Below are 8,653 nucleotides of genomic sequence, written 5' to 3' on the forward strand. Positions count from 1 at the left end.
AGCATGGCATACATGAGACTTCCTACAGCTTCTACATAGGGAACTCGTCTCATTTTCTCAATCTCTTCAGATGTTTTAGGTGATTGATCCTTAGAGAATGCAATATCATGTCTGAATTGTAACAAACCGGTCTTGAAATTTTCCATGCTAAATCTATCCAATATCTTGTCGATATAGACCGCTTGAGACAAGGCTAAAGTTTTGTTCTTCTGGTCTCATAGTAACTTGATACTAAGGATATAACTTGCCTCTCTCAGGTCTTTCATATCAAATTATTTTGCTAACCAACTCTTTATTGTAGTCAATCCTCCTATATCATTTCCAATTAGGAGAATATCGTCTACATAAAGAATTAGGAAGACTACAGATTTTCCCTGAATTTTCTTGTACACACATGGTTCATCAATATTTTGAATGAATCCAAACGATTTAATTGCTTGATCAAATATGATGTTCCATGACCGAGATGCTTCCTTCAATCCATAAATGGATCTCTACAACTTATATACCATGTGTTCTTGGCCTTTTTGTATGAATCCATCTGGTTGCTGCATGTAAATGTTTTCTTCAAGATGCCCGTTAAGAAAGGTAGTCTTGACATCCATTTGCCAAATTTCATAACCTAACATTACAGCAATAGAGAGCAGAATCTTGATGGATTTAAGCATAGCAATCAGAGAAAATGTTTCCTTATAATCAATTCCCTTTTTCTGAGTAAACCCTTTGGCTACTAATCTTGCTTTAAATATTTTCATCCTTCCGTTTACTCCTTTTTTTTCTCTTGTAGATCCACTTACACCCTATAAGTTTTACCCCATTTGGTGCCTCTACAACTTTTCGTACTTTATTGAAATACATAGATTCCATTTCTTAGTTCATGGCCTTTTTTCCAAAGTTCAACATCTCTATCTATTAGAGCTTCTTGTAGCTAGTGAGATCTTTTACATGTTCATCTGAGATAGTCGTATAGGTTTCTCCTAATAACATATATCTCGCAGGTAACTTAGCTACCCTCCTACTACGACGAGTTTCTAAAAGTGATGATTGTTCAGGGATAATCCTGTGTTGATCATCTGGTTGTTGTTGTTCTTCATGTTCTATAACAGGTGTTGAAAGCTGAGTATCAACCTGATCACCTGACAATTCTTCAAGTATTACCTTACTCTTAGGTTTGAAGTTATTGATATAGTCTTCCTCGAAGGAAGTAAAATATATACTCACGATCACTTTCCTATCTTGAGGACTATAAAGTAAACCTCCTCTTGTTCCTTTGGGATACTCCATAAACATACAAACCTGAGAACATGAATCCATTTTGTCTACCTTTGGTTTCAGCACATGTGCTGGTGATCCCCAAATACAGACATGTCGTAAACTTGGTTTGCGACCTGATCATAATTCTATTGGAGTTTTAGGCACTGACTTAGATGGAACTAAGTTCAAGAGGTAAACTGTAGTTTTCAATCTAGTCCCCAAAAAAAAACAAGATCAATCCAATTCATCAAGCATATCATCTAGCTTAGGAATGGCATGTTGATGCTTTATCATTGAGTTGTTAATGGCTCGACAGTCAACACACATCCTCCACGTTCTATCCTTCTTAGGGACTAATAAAACCAGAACTGCAAATGAACTCATGCTTTCTCTCACATAACCTTTTTTATATCAATTTATTAACTTGCTGACACAACTTAAAAGTAATTTTTAACTCCCAAGTATAAGAGTGTCTTGTTGTACTATAACTTGGTGAGTCCGAGGTCAATCCACATAAAAAAGATTTAATTTGTTTATTTTATTTTATCTAAAAATTAAGAAAAACTTAAATATAAACAACTTAATTGAAATAAAACTATGAAATTGAATTAGTTAGGGTTGTGGATCCACTCTTAGAAGTAAATAAAATATAATAAATTTCTTTTGTCATTTTTTTTAGATTTATTGGCCGAAAGATTAATTATATAAATTATTATTATTATTCCTTTAATTTTATGATTGATTAAGTATTTATTGTGCCAAAATTTAATTTGTCTACAATAAGTCAAAATACCATTTTACAATACCTTATATTAAGATATTAAGAATTTATTGTGCCAAATTCATTTGCTTGTCTACAATAAATCAAATTTTAAAATATAAAATGTGTATAAAATTAAATAGAAAATAATTTAATTTATAAAATTAAAGATAGAATTTGATTAAATCATATTTATTTTTAAGAGTTTCACATTACCCTAACTATTATTATTTAGTTAAGCATAATTGAAAAAAAGAATTATTAAAATTAAATTAAACATAATTAAAAGTAATAAAAACAAATTAAATTGAAAATAAAACTAAATTTATTAATAAAAATAATTATACAAAATATTAAAAACACACTTGAAAATCAAGATTGCAGGGAGATGGAAAGAATTTGAGAAGAAGAGAGATGTAGAGAGATGATTAAAAACATAAAAATGAGGCTATATTTATAAAAAATAAATTCATAATCCAGTGTTTTGCAGTCCATCATAAGTTTCATGCATGTGCTCCTTACAACCATTAGATCAAGATCCAACGGCTGGTTAAACTTCAAAAGTCAACATCACATGTGGCATCGTTTGACTCGTCTGATTTGGCCAAAGAACGATTGAGATTTGGCGGGTTAATGGGTGGATCGGGTCGACCCGAATACAAAGATTCGGATTTTACAACTTGCTTCACCAACCATTGTCACGTGGCACAATTATGGCCATTGAATCATGAACGGTTGAGATTTAGTCAAAATTGTCAGCCATTCCATGTACTCATTTCTATTGTAAGCTCATTTTATCATCCAATCAGTGCTCAGTCAACAGGAAAAGTCAACTATTTTTACACAAGCCCAATTTTAAGCTGATCTTGGCTGATCTTAAGGTTTTCGGTAGGGATGGCAAAATCCTCCACAGGTTTGGGGCCTCATGGAGCCCTACCTCAAATGGGAAAATTTTTTAATAATTTTTGGGGAATGGGGTGGAGAGTGGGGGAAAAATAATTCCCAAATTGTTAACAGGGTGGGGTTTGGTATTGCACTCCCCACCCCACCCCCACCCCAATTCACATTATATATAAATATGTTTTTAATTCTTATTTAATAATTTTTATTTTATCAACTATAATGTCAATTAATAATTTTTTTTATGTAATATAAACAAGATATGAATAAAAGAAAACCCTATAATATTTTTCAATTCTAAAACATTATTATGTTTTCTTTTATCTTTTAAGGTGTTGCTCTCTTTAAATATTTTTCACTTTGAATATCATTTTAAGATATTGTTTCAAATTTTTAGAGATTTAAAAAAAATTAAATACTTCATAATATGGTGATGATTTTATTTTAAGTTTTTAATTTTTAGTTTACTGAAATCATATATTTATATCTACTATAAAATAGGTAAATGGGAAATAGGGTGGGGATGGGGAAATCATTCCCCACGTGGGGATTCCCCATCCCCAACCCACTAAATTTGTTGAGGAATGGGGTGGGGAATAGAGACAAAAACTTTTAATGGGATGGGGAATGGGGTAAGCCTCCCCACCCCCACCCTACCCCATTGCCATCCCTAGTTTTTAGACCTTCAGAATCCAAATTTGTCCTCCATTTATCTGTTCGGAGCCTTGAATTACGTGAAATTAATATCTTACTTAATAAACACATAAAAATACACAAAATTAAATATATTTAAAACATAATTAATAATTCCTAATATATTACACAAATACAAATATAAATTATAACATAAGCACAAAATAATATTATTATCTCTTGATAATTAAACAATTTTTAATACTAATCACTTGCCTTTGAAGTTTCTTTGTCTCCTCCAGGTTGCTCTTCTATGTTGGTCAATTTGAAATTGTTGCATCGGGTACAAAATCAATATGATGCTCAATCCCTCGAATTGGAGGCAAATCATGTGGTGTTTCCTTGAGAAAGACAACCTCACATTCATGCAAGAGAGAAGTAATAGAACTAGGCAAAGTAGAGTGAAGTTCATTAGTGTTTAAAAATGCTTCTTTGTACAAAAGTACAATCATTGGCTAATGTGAAAACAACACCTTTTTTTTATCTCACTTACTCTTGCATGGAAATTCTTTAGTTTTCCCTCAGATTTTCTCTCAATGGCCGCGTTTTTCTTGTCTTTTTCTCTCTCACTTTTCTCGACCGCTTTTTTATTTTCATTTCTTTTTTCTCTCTTTCCTTTTGCTCACTCTCTCTCTATAGACTTGGTTGGTCTTTATAAACCTGTTTTGGTGTCAATGGAACAAGAATGATATTGCATTGATTAAATATAAATGAATATTTATTGGTGAAGCCATTATACTTCACACATCTGTCGAATTGCCAAGGTCACCTACGTAATAAGTGTCAAGCCTGCATTGGTACTACATTACATAACACTTTATCTTTATATTTGTCAATCCAAAAAGTCACTATTGCTTGCTTGTTCACTTTTACCTCATCACTGGCAATCAACCACTATAGTTTGTGCGGCTGTGGATGTTTAAGTACTGAAAGCCCTAACTTCTCGACCATGATAGTACTAGCAACATTAGTACAACTTCCTCCATCAATAATCAAACTACATATTTTGTTTTGAACACAACATCTAGTATGGAAAATGTTTTCCTGTTGCACTGCTTCGTCTTCTTGGACTTGAACACTCAAATCTCTCCTAACTACTAAAGTCAATTCACCAAGGGCTGTATAATCTTCATCTTCGACGTCCTCCAATGATGACATCTCATTTTTTTCTTTTTCATCTTCAGTCACAATCTCACCATTGTCCCACAACACCATAACTCTTTTATTTACACATTCACTTACAATGCACCCCCTACCTTGACATTTAAAACACTTAATGTCATGATTCCTAATAGTGTGAGTCACGGTGTTACCTTGTGAATTGTGCTTGGAGGGCTCGAATCTCGGCCTAGGTGTAGTAGATGCTTATGGCCCATTATCTCGCTTCACATAGGTCTGCTTTTAAGGAGTGGAACTCGAGCTTAGGGCTCCACGAGTTTACCCCTCCTTTTTATTTGGCGCTCAATCTTGATGGTTTTGTGGACCATCTCCTCAATCTCCACATAATGTTGCAACTCAGCCATATTTGCAATCTCTCAATTAAGGCTATTTAAGAATCGTGTCATGGAAGCTTCTCTATCTTCCCCTACATTTGCTCTAATCATGGCAATCTCAATTTCTTTGTAATAATCCACCACGCTTCGGCTACCCTATGTAAGACTTTGTAATTTTTGGTACAAATCTCGATAGTGGTGGTTAGGTACAAAACACCTTCTCATCAATGATTTCATTTCATCCTATGTTTCAACTAGACGTTCCCTATTCTGCCTTCTATTTATAACAGGCTAATCCCACCAAGTAATAGTATAGTTAGAAAACTCAATCACAGCCAATTTCACCTTTTTTGCCTCTGAATAATTGTGGTAATCAAATATGATTTTTATTTTCTTCTCCCATTCAAGGTATGCTTCCGGGTCAGATTTACCTTGAAAAGATAAGATCTTTATCTTTATGCCACCCAAACCATCATTCTTATTCCTAGGTCTCCTACCCCGTCCATCTCTCTTATAACTACCCACTGAGTCGTCCCCTTCATCATACTCATCCCTATAATAGTCATTGATCTCTCCTTGAGTCGAAGCTCTTTCCTTTATTCATGCTTAGGGAACATGTAGGGGCTACCTGTTGAGTGTTAGAAAATGCATATTTATAAAGGAGAAAACCGTCATTTTACATTTTAAGTCTTACTAACAACCCTTACTTTTATATATTTAACCTTCTTGTGATTTAATTACATGTGTTTTATTTTAATTAAGTATTTTATGTATTTTAGGGGCATTATAGTCATTTCACAATAAAGGAGAGATCAGACGGCAAAACGGACATCACTTTTGAACTCAGGACGGTCAAAAACCTTAGGAGGAGCATAAAAGGAAAAATGGCACTATTCACATGTACGGTACTATTCACGTGTACGGTACTGTATACGTTACTGTTCACGACACTGTTCACATAGACGGATGATGACGTGGCATTGACCGATGATGTGGCATTGACTGATGAGGTGTCACGATCCTGTTGGACTAAAATTCTTATGTACTGTTGATGGTGACGTGGCAGCATATCAGTGGACGAAAAATCTCGCGTACGGTGCATGCATCACACAGGATTATTTTCAACCAAACCGCGTTACTGTTCATCCGGGTCAAACCGCGTTACTGTTCAAAGTCGGGTCAAACCGTGTTACTATTCATCCGCGTGGTCAAACCGTGGACTGTTGACTGATGACGTGGCGCAATCCTGAGCGTCCAAACTGTTTTTAATCCGATGGCCATGATTTACTCCATGTATCTATAAAAAGGGGGCCTCCCCCCCCTAATCTGATATCTCTGAATCCATTTTTGGGATCCATTTTCTGTAATTCCCTCTCCATCTTGTATTTTCTTCGTATTTTAATAAATTCCCATTTTGCCCCTAGTTCAACTATGAGTGGCTAATTTTCTTTCAAGCTTGGGTTGAAGGTGAAGTCTCAACATGTGTCATGGGCTTAATTTGGTAAATTTATTTTCTCTTCCCCTCTAATTTTTGTGGATGTTTTGACTTCTCGTCGACAAATAATAATAGTCTTGTCTAGATACCGCCTTGGTTACACCGGCTCTCTAGTATAAGGTTATTATTATTTGGCACGATAAGCCCTTAGCACCATATTGATTAGAGCGTGGTTCATGAGGTGTGGATTCCCCCCTCATGATTTAATTGGCATTAATACGGATTATTTAGCCCATGATGCATGTTGATACGGATCCAGATACCCAAGTACGTCATTTCAATAGAATTATCTTCAATTTATTCTCGCCATTGCAATTCCAATTTTAGAATTTATTCTCGCCATTTTAATTTAAGTTTTAGCATATACCAAATCATTTCCACCATAAATCCAACAACCCATTTACAAAATTAATTCTACACAATTAAAATCCACATCCTCGTGGGATCGACACTCGTCACCATAGATCTATACTACAATAGATTCGTGCGCTTGCGAGTACATTAAAATTTGCACAACAAGTTTTTGGCGCCGTTGCCGGGGAGGTAAGTAATTTTAATTCATAGAATTAATTTTTGTGAATAATTTCTTTTATTTGTTTTCTTGTATTTTTTTTAATTATTAAAAAAAAGAAAAAGAAAAAAAAAGTGAATCTACATTTAAAGGTTAGTATTTCTTTTCTTTTTCTCTTCTTTAAAATTTTGTAATTTAATTTTCCATTTATTTTTCTTTGTAATTTTTTTTGTTTATCTTATTAATTTAATTTTTAGTTAATTTCTTTCACGTATTTATTTTTGTGTATTTTTATAGAAAGGTTGTAATAGCGCAATAAGGTTAGTATCGTAATTTCTCCCTCTTCTTTATTTTTATTTGTTTTGTTCCCATCTTTATTTTTTGTTTTGTTTGCATCTTTATTTTTATTTTATTTATTTTGCATGCATGGTCGTAGGTCATTATTACCTAATCTTGAACCTATAGACCTTGAACTAGAAAAAACACTTCGCACACACAAACACGTTAAAAATAAAATGGATTTACAAGCACCACAAGAGAGGCCATTTAAGGACTACTTCAGTCCTTTAGCTAATTTGAGCACATCATGCATAAGATACCCTAATGTAGCTGCTAGGAGCTTTGAACTAAAACCTAGTGTGCTAAATTGTCTCCCCACATTTTATGGCCTAGAAAATGAGGATCCATATAATCATCTGAACGATTTTCATGCCATTTGTCAAACTTTTAAATATGAAAATTTTTCAGACGATGATGTTAAACTTAGACTATTCCCATTTTCTTTAAAGGATACGGCTCGTTCATGGCTTAATACATTGCCTGCTAATAGCATTGCATCATGGGAACAAATGGTTACAAAATTTTTGAATAAATATTTCCCAGTACATAAAACCAATGCTATTCGCAGGGAAATCTCGGAGTTTACCCAGAGAGAGGACGAGCAATTTTTCGAAACATGGGAGCGATTCAATGGGCTACTCTTGAAGTGTCCACATCATGGGTACGAGAAATGGCACCAATGCCAATACTTTTTGGAAGGATTATTGCCGAATGTGCAAGAATGGCTAATGGCAACGAGTGGAGGAGAGCTAATGTCAAAAAGTGCGTCAGAAATTTGGGAATTCTTCCAGCGACAAGCGGACAATTCCCAACAACGGAGTCGATCACTCAGGAATACTAGAAGGATTAAAGGAGTGAATGAGGTTCACATTGGCGAGTCAACTTCAGGAATCAAAGAAGTCAAGGAGATGGTTGAAGGTCTTGCTCGACAAATAGCATCATTATCGACTGCTAAATCAACAGAACCACATGACCATGACTCATACTCAGATCAAGTCAATGCCATAGGTGTAATGAGAAAGCCATCAAATTACAACCCATACTCCAACACATATAACCCTGGATGGAGAGATCACCCCAATTTTTCATGGTCTCAAGGATTCCAACAGAATGGACCAGCAGCTCCAGCTCCACCAATGCAACAAATTTCTCAAACTTCTCAAGCCTCTCAGCCACCATTTAGACCATACAATCAGAACCAGAATTAC

General features: G+C 34.6%; 1 non-coding gene across 1 annotated transcript; it reads right to left on the reverse strand.

The window, feature by feature from the left end:
- Nucleotides 1–8,005: 8,005 nt before the first annotated feature.
- On the reverse strand, nt 8,006–8,109 carry LOC112098677. The gene has a single exon (XR_002905787.1). It is a non-coding gene; the product is annotated as a small nucleolar RNA R71 (small nucleolar RNA).
- Between the last annotated feature and the right edge of the window lie 544 nt (nt 8,110–8,653).

Source organism: Citrus clementina, unplaced genomic scaffold, assembly GCF_000493195.1.
Source record: "Citrus clementina cultivar Clemenules unplaced genomic scaffold, Citrus_clementina_v1.0 scaffold_5, whole genome shotgun sequence".
Lineage (NCBI taxonomy): Eukaryota > Viridiplantae > Streptophyta > Magnoliopsida > Sapindales > Rutaceae > Citrus > Citrus x clementina.